Here is a 12,132-nt window from a genome sequence, read left to right on the forward strand (position 1 = left end):
TTTCACAACAAGAAACTACTAACACAATAAAGAAAAGTCGGAAATAAATAATTTGGACTCTGAAGACATGATCTTAAAATACAAGATAGCAGTTACATCTATAAAAGAAAAGTAAAGACAATATTTAAAGAAATTAAACAAACAATAAAGGAATGAACAACAATGAGTAGGCAGCATGGGATACAGAGAGGAAAAGAAACAAATATTATCTATTAAAAATGCACTATTTTAAATTTAAAGCTTGATGAATAAATGAAATGCAAATTAAGCACAGCCCAATGGAAATAGTGACTTCAACAATGGATCCAGAATAAGTTAACCAGAAATCAACATAAAGAGAAATGAAGAGAGAAACCATGAAAATAAATAAGAGATACGGATGACAAAGTGAGGATTACTACATGGCTAAGTAAGGTCTAGAGAGAGATAAAAGGGTAAATAAAGTAGTGTTTAAAATGTTAAAAAACTGAATAGTTTTAATAAGAACCCAAAGACAGAGGAAACACTAAGTATATATCAGGGAAAATAGAACTTGCAGATATAGTATGGTGTATTTTTTTTTAGACTATCAAAAACAATGGAGGAAAATAGAGATCACAGAGACAGACCCACAATCACAGGAAAACATCAAAGTCACGGCAGAGTATATCAGTGGCAAAATAATTGATTATTTAAAGAACACCCAAGAAGAACTGCTTATCATAGGAAAAAACCTGAAATGGATTCTTATATTAGGCCATAACTTAAAATAGATTTGGTATATTAAAACTTGGATATAAGGAAGAAAAACTTTAAAACATTAACAAGAAAACATAGACAAATAATTTATAAGCGCTTATGGGAGTGGAAAATTCATTACATAGCACTTCATCTTGACCATGATCTAATTACATTAAAACTTAGGTCTCCATTTATTTAGCTCTGTGGTTTGGACAAGTAACTTAACCTTCTCATTTTCAGTGACTCCATCCACAAAACAGAGATAATAATAGTATGTATCCCACAGAGTTGTATTAGGAATTAGAAAATCAAAATATATAATGTTCAGGGCAATACTTCACACACCGACACACAAACACTGTTTCACTTTTATTATTGATGCTTTCATAGATTTATTACTATTTTGGGCACAACTCCATGTTTCAAAAACTGTTCCTCAAAAAGTAATCATGGGATACCAAATTACCTAATTCTCACAGTTTATTAAATTACCAACATCTTACGACTATCTTGGCCTTGATTTCTTCACTTTGAAATTCTTTACAAGCGGGAAAACTTAATTGGGTACAACGGGTATAGGTCAAAGATTTTACATTTGAAGATCGCACGGAATAATGGGTGTGAGTTCAGTGAATTCAGAAAAGGGATCCAGAACTTTCAGAGTTAAAGAATGCTCTCAAATGGATAGGCTTGCATTTTGTTGCTCATTAAAGTTTGATAAGGTGACCTCTGACTATTTGAATGATATTCTTTGCTGACCTGGAACTCTACTGGCAGCCAAGAATAAAAGACCTTTTGCCTCCCCCCTCTAATCTCTAGAGTGCATTCCTTTCAAATCCTGTGGAGTGCTTCAGAATTTGAGCCTTGGCTCTAAAATTGAATTCTGTCCATTTACATAAGGCTTTTTGTTTGTTTGTTTAGGAGATACGATTGTTCACAGAGTCAAACCAAGTTAATTGTTTTCTTTGTTAACAGAAATTTTTAGGGGAAAATCATGAGATTTCATGAGTTAGCAGGTTTACCATAATAATACAGAGATTTCTTATTCAAATGTAAGACATGTGTATGTGTTTTCACCTCATTACATGAGTTTATAAGGTAACAGAGGAAAGGATGATTTTTCTCTCTCCTACATTACTTAGAGGTGTCCTGCTTTAAATAAGTTGATGATAAATTCTTATTTGGTGAGTGAATCCATGCATGATCAAAAGAGTAGTTTTTTTTTTTTTTAAATTTTTTTTTCAACGTTTATTTATTTTGGGGACAGAGAGAGACAGAGCATGAACGGGGCAGGGGCAGAGAGAGAGGGAGACACAGAATCGGAAACAGGCTCCAGGCTCTGAGCCATCAGCCCAGAGCCCGACGCGGGGCTCGAACTCCCGGACCGCGAGATCGTGACCTGGCTGAAGTCGGACGCTTAACCGACTGCGCCACCCAGGCGCCCCAAAAGAGTAGTTTTTGAATGAAACTGAGATTCCTTTTGAATCATTCTGGATAAATGTTTGTTATTTAGAAACATTAATTAGAACACTAATGTTCTTTTTTTTTTTTTTTAATTTGAGGGACACAGTTGAAAACACCATCATTTTCCTTCTATGGAAAATGTTATGAACGAATGAATGAATTTATCTTTTTAAACTTTATTTATTTATTTATTCATTCATTCATTCTTTTTTTTTTTTTTTTTTTTTTGAGAAAGAGTGCATGAGTGGGGCAGGGGGGTGGGGGGAGGAGAGGGAAGGGCAGAGGCAGAGGGAGAGAAAATTCCAAGCAGGCTTCATGTTCAGCACATGGTCTGATGAGGGGCTCAGTCCCATGACTCTGGGATCATGACCTGGGCCAAAATCAAGAGTGGGATGCTTAAATGACTGAGCCACCCAGGCACCCCTGTTATGAATTAATTTAAAATTAAATATTATTTCAAATTTAGGACTCTTTGTCTTATCCATGTTGTGATTATTTCTCCCCAAATTCTGATAAGGTACTACATTTTGAAGTTGTACCCCTATATTCAATACATGTAATCAGAACATTTAAAGAAATGTTTATTGAAATCCTGCTTTCTATGGAGAATACTAAACTCTGCTCTGAAATCTGGTAATATAAAGCAGTTTGTCATGAAATTTATTCTCTATATATATGTGTGTGTATATATATATATATATATATATATATATACTGTATAATTATACTACATATATGTGTATATACATATATAATTATACTACATATATGTGTATACACATATATGTAGTATAATTATACATATAGTATGTACATATATATAGATAGATATCTGTATATATCTATACATATATATCCAGAGCTATATATACATATATAGTGTGTGTGTGTGTGTGTGTGTGTGTGTGTGTGTATGATATGGTAAAATAGCTTGAATTCCAAATAAGTAACCAAGACCATGCCAGTGAAAATGAAAATAAATGAGCTAACTCTATAGCCTATGGTAGTAGGGATATTCTTCACATGAAAAAGTTAAATTGAATAAAACCTTGATGGGTGAATGTCATTTATTAAACTTAATTAGCACAATATTTTGTAAGCAGATGAACAATGTCAATGTGGGTCCAAGGCCAGGTTGCTCCAAAATGTGTCAGTTTGGCATAATGATTATTTTAAGTTTAAGTTACTTAAGAAACAGCCAATACAAGAACAACGTTCTGACCGCGCCCCCCCACCCCCCCAAGCTTTGTCTCCAGAAAGCAGGACATGAAGCTTCCTATACCAGGAGGTAAGGAGAAATTCTTTTCGCCAGAGATAAGGAATTCAATGCTGAAATTGCTCTAAAAACAAAGCTGCTACTTTTACTAATTTACTACCCCAGCCCAAATTCTGTTTAGAATTCCTTACTAACTGAAGCTCCCAATCATATATTTTTTTTGAACTGTCAATTCCTCGCAGATCTATTACTTTGACTAAAAACTGTAAAAGCTTCCTGCCTTGGTTATTTCTTTGGGTCTTTATTATTGGGTCTCTGTAAGCACATAATTAAACTCTCTCTTTTTTTTTTCCCTCCTGTTCATGTCTGATGCCAATTTAATTTTTAGACTAGCTAGAAGCACCTTAAAGGATAGATTAAAATTTTTATCACAACATAAGCAAAGGAAATGGATAAGCCTCATGATGACTCGTCATGAAAACCACTCATGTGAGTCCTATATGTGTATGATTACAAGTCCCTCTGTCCCTTATAATAAAGGATATTTCTTTTCAATAACTAAGTACTATTTAAATAAGATCTATTAGCATGAATGACAGTACCTAAATCGATACTAGCTTTTATTAAATTAAATGCTTATAGAGATCATCTGGTGGGATTCCTGAAAATACACAAAACAGGAGGCAAAAACGTTTAATTCAAAGTTATTAATATGGGGTTACTGACCACACAACTGGAGCCATAGGAGTCTTATTAAATAAGTTTAAAAATAACACTGTAATTGCTTAAAATGAGGATATATCTACTATATCCCTATATAATGATTATAAAATTATATATAAGACATATTATAATAGTTTACTTCCAGAAGATGGATGCTTGTGGATTAGAATAAAATTTTCTACATATCATCACAATTTTAAAGATAAATAAAAGTAGTCTAGAATAATTTCATAAAACATGAACCGATAAACACTAAACTTTTGGAATTAATTATGTCTCACCAATCCTCCTTTTACAGATTTCCTACAAATTCTTTTCCTAAATTCTTCAAATGTGAACATGTTGCCATCTTCATCATATATCAAGGGCACATAACATCGCCACAACATCGCCATTGATGTTGTACTCGATCACCTGACTAAAGTGGTGTAAGTCAGGTTTCTTTACTGTAAAGTTACTCTGTTTCCCCCCACTGCCCATTCTGTACCCCTTGGAAGCAAATTATGACATGCATCTGAAACGTACGGAGTAATTATGCTCCCCCTCCTTAAGGGCAGGATATATACATCAATTACTTGAAATTCATCTGCATGGGAGAGTTGTTCCTTTTCCTGCATTTGCTTATTTATTCAATCCTTAATTTATAGCAGTGTGGACTCACAGATATTTATTTTATACTTGGGATTTAATCCAATATTATTTATTATTATTATCATTATTATGTGCTCAAATTGTTCCCATATGTAGCCTTTTCATACTGTTTCTTTCATTTAGCAATATGCATTTAAGGATCCACAATGTCTTTTCATGGCTAGAAAATACAAGTGTTTTCTTTCCTTTTATTTTTTGATAGCTCATTGCTTTTTATTACTGAATAATATTCCATTGTATGCATACCCTCCAGTTGATTTAACCATTATTTCATTAAAGGGCAACTTCCATTTTTTGATGCTATTGCCAATTATGTTTTATTAATTTCAAATTCAAATTGTTTATTGCTGGTATTTAAGAAAGCAAAGTAAGTGACTTCTGTATATTAACCTTTATCCTGTAATTTTCTACATAGACGCCATCTGCAAATAAAAATAGCTTTATGTCTTCCTTCTCAATCTATATACATTTTATTTCCTTTTATTTTTTCATTGCACTGCCTATAGTTTCTAATATTGTCTTGAACCCAGTATTAAGATAGGATATTCTTGACATTTTTCTGATCTTAGGAGGAAAGTGTCCAATGTCTCAGTACAAATTATGACATTAGCTATAGGTATTCATTATATCAGGTTGAGGAAGTTCCTCTCTTTTCATAGTTTGCTGAGAATTTTTATCATAAAAGGTTGTTGGATTTTGTCAAATGTTTTTATGCACATACTGATATGATCAAATGACTTTCTTACTTCAGTCTATTGAAGTGATGGAATCCATTAATTAATTTTCTTTTTTTTTTTTAATTTTTTTTAACATTTATTTATTTTTGAGACAGAGAGAGACAGAGCATGAACGGGGGAGGGGCAGAGAGAGAGGGAGACACAGAATCGGAAGCAGGCTCCAGGCTCTGAGCCATCAGACCAGAGCCTGACGCGGGGCTCGAACTCACCGACCGCGAGATCGTGACCTGAGCTGAAGTCGGACGCTTAACCGACTGAGCCACCCAGGCGCCCCTCCATTAATTAATTTTCAAATGTTGATCTAGACTCACATATATTAAACAAATGCCCAGTGGTCATGTGATACTATGTTGAGGATTTTAGGATGTATATTCATGGTCTGTACTTCTTTGTTGCAGTGTCTTTTTCCAGTTCGGTATGAGAGTAATGCTTGCCTTATAGATCAAGGGTTCCCTTTGTTTCTGCTTTAAGGAAATGATATGGCAAATTCATATAAATCCTTTCTAAACGTGGGGAAATGACCAATGAAATCATCTGGGTCTGGTGCTTTATTTTTTTTAAGGTTAACAATTATTGATTTCTTTTATTTGATAAAAGTCTATTGAGATGATCTGTTTCTCTTTGTGGGAGTTTCAGTAGTTTGTCTCTGTCAGTGAAGTGGTCCATTTCATCTAAGCTATCAAATTCTCATGCATAGAATTAATGATAGTATTATTTGATTATAATTTATTATCCATGGAATAAATGGTAATGATTCCTCCTCCATTTCAGATATTGGTAGTTCCTGTCTTCTCTCTTGAATTCCCCGTTAGGCTTACCAATTTTACTGATCTTAACAACAACAACAACAACAACAACAACAACAACAACAACAACATGTGGGGTCTGGTGACTTTCTTTATTGTTTCCTCTTTTCCGTTTTCATTGATTTATCCTGTAATTATTATGATTATTTCTATCCTTTTGCTTCCTTTAGAATTAATTTGCTTTTATTTCTCTAGTTTAACAAAGTGGAACCTTAGGTTATTGCTTTACATTTTAAGTTAGATCAACAATTTTTAATTTCTCTTGAGCTTTGGGTAGGCTCATGTATTTTACAAGGGGATTATTTTATCTCTAAACATTCAAGGACTTCCCAGCTGTTATTGATTTCTACTTTAATTGCATTGTGCACTGAGAACATACTTTGCATGGTTTCTATACTTTTACTTTCCAATTTCATCGACATAAAATTAACATTAAGTGTTGTGTAAGTTTAAGGTGTACAACATGATGATTTATGATATACATTGAGAAATGACCACAGTAGAGTGAATTAAAACCTCCATCATTTCACGTAATTACTATTATTCTTTTTTCTTTATCTTTTTCTTCTTTTTGGTGTAATGAAAACATTAAAGATCTGTGTACCTAGAAACTTCCAAGTATATAATAAAGCAATGTTAACTATAGTCAGTATGCTATACACTAGATGCATAGAAAATACTTATTTTATAGCCAGAAGTTTTTACGTTTTGAGCAATATATCCCAATTTTCGACATTCCCAACCCAGAGGATACCACCATTTTATGCTCTGTTTCTGTAAGTTTGGCTCTTTTAGATTCCACACGGAAGTGAGATCATACTGTATTTGTTTCTTTGTGCTTGACTTAGTTCACTTAGCAAAATGCCCTCAAAGTCCATCCATGTTGTCAGAAATGTTAGGAATTCCTTCTTTTTAATGGCTGAATAATATTCTGATATACACATGTACCTGATTTTCTTTATCCATTCATCCACTGATGGATACCTCAGGTTATTTCCATATTGTGGCTACTGTGAAGAATCCTTCAGTAAACTTGGGAATGCAGATATGTCTTTAAAACAGTGATTTAATTTCTTTCAGATATAAAATCAGAAATGGAATTGCTCGATCATATGGTACTTGCATTCTTAATTTATTGAGGAAACTTCATAGTGTTTTTCATAGTGACTGTAACCATTTACATTTGCACCAACAGCACACAAGAATTCCCTTTTTTCCACTTTATTTCCAATACCTGCCATCTCTTGTCTTTTTGATAAGAGATGTTCTAACAGGTGTGAGATAAAATCTCATTGTAGTTTGATATTCATTTTGCTGAATTAATGATGTTGAACATATTTTCATGTACCTATGGCCATTTGTACTTCTGCTTTGGAAAAATGTCTATTCTAGACCTCTGCCAATATTTCAATCAGATTATTATCATTACTTATGTTGTTATTGAGTTGTATGAGTTCTTTACTTATTTGGATATTAGTTTTTTTTTTTTAATTTTTTTAAAAGTTTATTTCTGAGAGAGAGAGAGAGAGAGAGAGAGAGCATGAGTGGGGGAGGAGCAGAAAGAGGGAGACACACAATCCAAAGCAGGCTCCAGGCTCTGAGCTGTCAGCACAGAACCTGACGTGGGGCTTGAACTAGCGAACTGCGAGATCATGACCTGAGCCAAAGTCAGACACTTAACCGACTGAGCCACCCAGGTGCCCTGGATATTAGTTTCATCAAGAGTTGGTTTCTTACTCACTTTCATTCTGTTTAGATTTTCTATTTCTTCATCAGTAAGTGTTGGTAGGTTGTATGTTCCTAGGAATTTGTCAATTCCTTATAGGTTGCCCTATTTGTTGGCATAAAATTGTTTATTTGTATTTCTATGGTATTAGTTGCAATGCCTCTCTTTCATTTCTGATTTTATACATTTGAGTTCTCTCTTGTTTTCTTTAATTTTTTTTTTCTTCAACGTTTTTAATTTATTTTTGGGACAGAGAGAGACAGAGCATGAACGGGGGAGGGGCAGAGAGAGAGGGAGACACAGAATCGCAAACAGGCTCCAGGCTCCGAGCCATCAGCCCAGAGCCTGACGCGGGGCTCGAACTCATGGACCACGAGATCGTGACCTGGCTGAAGTCGGACGCTCAACCGACTGCGCCACCCAGGCGCCCCTCTCTTGTTTTCTTATTAAGTCTAGCCAACAGTTTGTCAGCTTTGTTTATATTTTCAGAAAAACAGCTATCGGTTTTAATATTTCCTATGTTTTTCTGGTCTCAATTTCATTGATTTCTACTCTGATCTTTGTTTCTTTCTTTTTCTAATGTTGGATTCAGTTTCTTCTTTCTCTAGTTCCTTGACATGTGATGGTAGGTTGTTCGTTTGAGATTTTTCTTTTTTTCTTAATGTAAGTGTTCATCACTATACAGTTCCTTCTTAGAACCACTTTTGCTGGGGTCACCTGGGTGGCTCAGTTAGTTGAGCATCTGATTTTGGCTCAGTTCATGATCTTGAGGTTTATGAGTTCCAGCACTGTGTTGGGCTCTGTGCTGACAGCTCGGAGCCTGGAGCCTGCTTCAGATTCTGTGTCTCCCTCTTTCTCTGACCCTCCCCTGTTCATGGTCTCTCTCTGTCTCAAAAATAAATAAATGTAATTTTTTTTAAATTAAAAAAAAGTTTTTTTGTTTTGTTTTTTTTAATAAGAAAGAACTGCTTTTATGGATCATATAAGCTTTGGCATGTTTTGTGTTCATTTTCATTTTTCTCAAGTTTTTTTGCCCCCACACATAGTTTTTTTCATTCACCCATTAGTTTTTCAGGAATGTGTTGTTTAATTTCTACATGTTTCCGAATTTTCTAGGTTTCTTCCATTATGGAGTTCTAGTTACAAACCACTGTGGTTGGAAATGGTACTTGGACTCTTAAAGATGATTTATCTGGCAGAATATTCCATGTGTGCCTGAGAAGAATGTGTAGTCTAGTGCTGTTGAATAGAATTTTCTGTTTATGTCTGTTAGGTCCATTTGGTCTAAAGTATAATTCAAGTCCAATGTTTCCATATTGATTTTCTGTCTCGATGATATATTCATTGTACAAAGTGGGGTATTCAAATCCCTACTATTATCATATTATTGTTTATCTCTCTCTTCAATTCTATTAATATTTGTCATATATTTAGGTGTTTCAGTGTTAGGTGCATAAATATTTACAAATGTTATACCCCTTTGATGAATTGAACACTTTATCATTATATAATGACCTTCTTTGTCTCTTGTTACAGTTTGTGGCTTAAAGTCTATTTTGTCTGATATAAGTATAGCTACCCCTGATTTTTTGGGGTTTTTTTGGTTCCATTTGTACAGAATATCTTTTTTCGTCCCTTCACTTTGAGCCTTCATGTGTCCTTAAAGCTGAAGTGGGTCTGAGGTAGGTAGCAAATATGTTTTTGTTTGTTTCTTTTTTAATGATGTAGCCACTCTATATTTTTTTGGAGAATGTAATCCATTTAAACTTAAAGTAAGTACTGATAAGTGAGGACTTATTAATGACATCCTTTTCATTGTGTTCTGTTTTATGGTTTTTGTTATTTTCTTCCTCTGCCATTATTTTCATTTATGAATTGATTATTTTCTGTAGTAATATGCTTTGATTCACTTTTCTTTATTTTTTGTGTATATACTGTAAGTTTTTACTCTGTGGTTTTTCTGAGACTTAACTAAAATATTATATATATATATGTATATATGGTACTGTACAGATATATATATATATATATATATATATATATATGGTACTGTGTTTTACACTGATTGCTTTGATCACATATAAAAACTCTCCCCTTTTACTCTTTCCAATATTTTTTTATGTTTTGGATGTCACAGTCTGCCTCTTGTGTGTGTTTATGTGTGTGTGTGTGTGTGTGTGTGTGTGTGTGTTTATCCACTAATAAATTACTGTATCTAAATGTATTGTTAATACGTTTAATACTTTACGACACAAAACTTTAAAGTGGTTAACACATCACCATATTATAGTACTAGAGTATTCCAAACTGGACCAGTATACTAATGTTATCAGTGTGTGGTATATGTGCATGCTTTTAGTGTCGTTACATTTCAGCTTGAAGACATCCTTTCATAATTTCTTATATGGTATATCTACTGACAGTGAATTTCCCTCAGATCCTGTTTGCTTGGGGATGTCTTTATCTTGTTTTCATTTCTGAAGGACAACGTTGACAGATAAACCATTCTTGGCTGGCTTTTTTTTTTCCTTTTAGCAACTTGAATATATCATTCCATTCTCTTCTGGCCTCCAAGGTTTCTGCTGAGAAATCAGCTGATAGCTTTATGGTGATATCTGGTGTATGAGGCTTTTTTGATGTTGTTTTGTTTTGAAGTTTACTTATTTATTTTGAAGGAAAGAGAGAGTGAGCAAGGGAGGGGCAGAGAGAGAGAAGGGAGAATTCCAAGCAGGTTCTGTGCTGTCAGCACAGAGCCAATGTGGGGCTTGAGCTCATGAACCATGAGATCATGACCTGAGCTGATATCAGGAATCAGATGAATAACTAACTGAGCCACCCAGATGCTCCTGTTTTGTTTCTGTTTTTGTTTTTGTTCTTAATGTCTCTTTGTTTTTGAGTTTAGACAGCATTCTTATAATGTGTCTTAGAGACGGTCATTTTGGACTGATTTTGGGGTATCATATTAGCTTCATAAATTTGGATGTCCAAATTGCTCCCTAAATTTGGGAAGTTCTCACTTATTAATTCTTAAACAAGCTTTCTGCCCCCTTCTCCTTTTCTTATACTTCTGGGAATGCAATAATTCCTAGATTATTTCTCCTCAGGGTATCTACAGTTCATGCAGACTTCCTTCTCTCCTTTTTACTCTTTTTCTTTATTCTCCTCTGATTTGGTAATTTCAAAGTTCCTGTCTTCTACTTCACAGATTCTTTCTTCTCTTTGATCCATTTTGATGCTGATGGTCTCTTTTGCATTATTAATTTTATTCACTGTACTCATCTGCTCCAACATTTCTGTTTGGTTCTTTTTTATGATTTCTATATCTCTGTTCAACTTCTCATTTGGTTCATGTATTGCTTTCCTGATTTTGCTGAATTGTTTTTCTGAGTGTTCTTGTAGCTCACTGAACTTCCTTGAAACAGCTTCTTGAATTCTTTTTTTGGGCAAATCACAAATCTCTATGGCTTTGGGCTGTGTTGTTGAGAAAATACTGTGTCTCACTGGTGGTATCATGTTTCCTTTATTTTTCATATTTCTCAAAGTCTTCCAATGTTGTCTTCACATTTGGAGTAGCACTCACCTCCCCCAGTCTCTTAACAACTGACTCTGGGATATACTTTCTGTCAATTCTGCTAGAGATTCTGAGCCTTTCCCAGATCTTTTGTGTTGATATGCATGCTCCACACTTTTTGCTCCCTCTTGTGGCAGAATTCTTAAACTTAAATGCCTTCTTTCAATTCTTCTAAGCCAGTGTGGATGACAGCATCCCTTTTGCTCTACCTAGGACAGTGCTAAATGTTCAAGTATGTAGTTTCTCCCAGGCCTCCAGAGTTCTCCCAGTTTCTCCCAGGCCAGCTTTCTGTGTGTGCTCACTCGTGGTATAGTTTCACTCCATCAGAAGCATGCACAGGAGTGGAGGATGTATGAGTGAGTTTCTCAGAGTGCCAGTGATGCCGTGGGCCACTTGGGGAAATGTGAAGGTGAGGAAGGCCCAGTGGCTTGTAGGCATGATTCATGATGGACTTCACAACACGGTTAGTATCATCCACAACCTCTAATGTCCTCCAAAAGCCCTACTCTGCCTCTCCT

The sequence above is a fragment of the Lynx canadensis genome, chromosome B1, assembly GCF_007474595.2.
Source record: "Lynx canadensis isolate LIC74 chromosome B1, mLynCan4.pri.v2, whole genome shotgun sequence".
Taxonomy (NCBI): Eukaryota; Metazoa; Chordata; class Mammalia; order Carnivora; family Felidae; genus Lynx; species Lynx canadensis.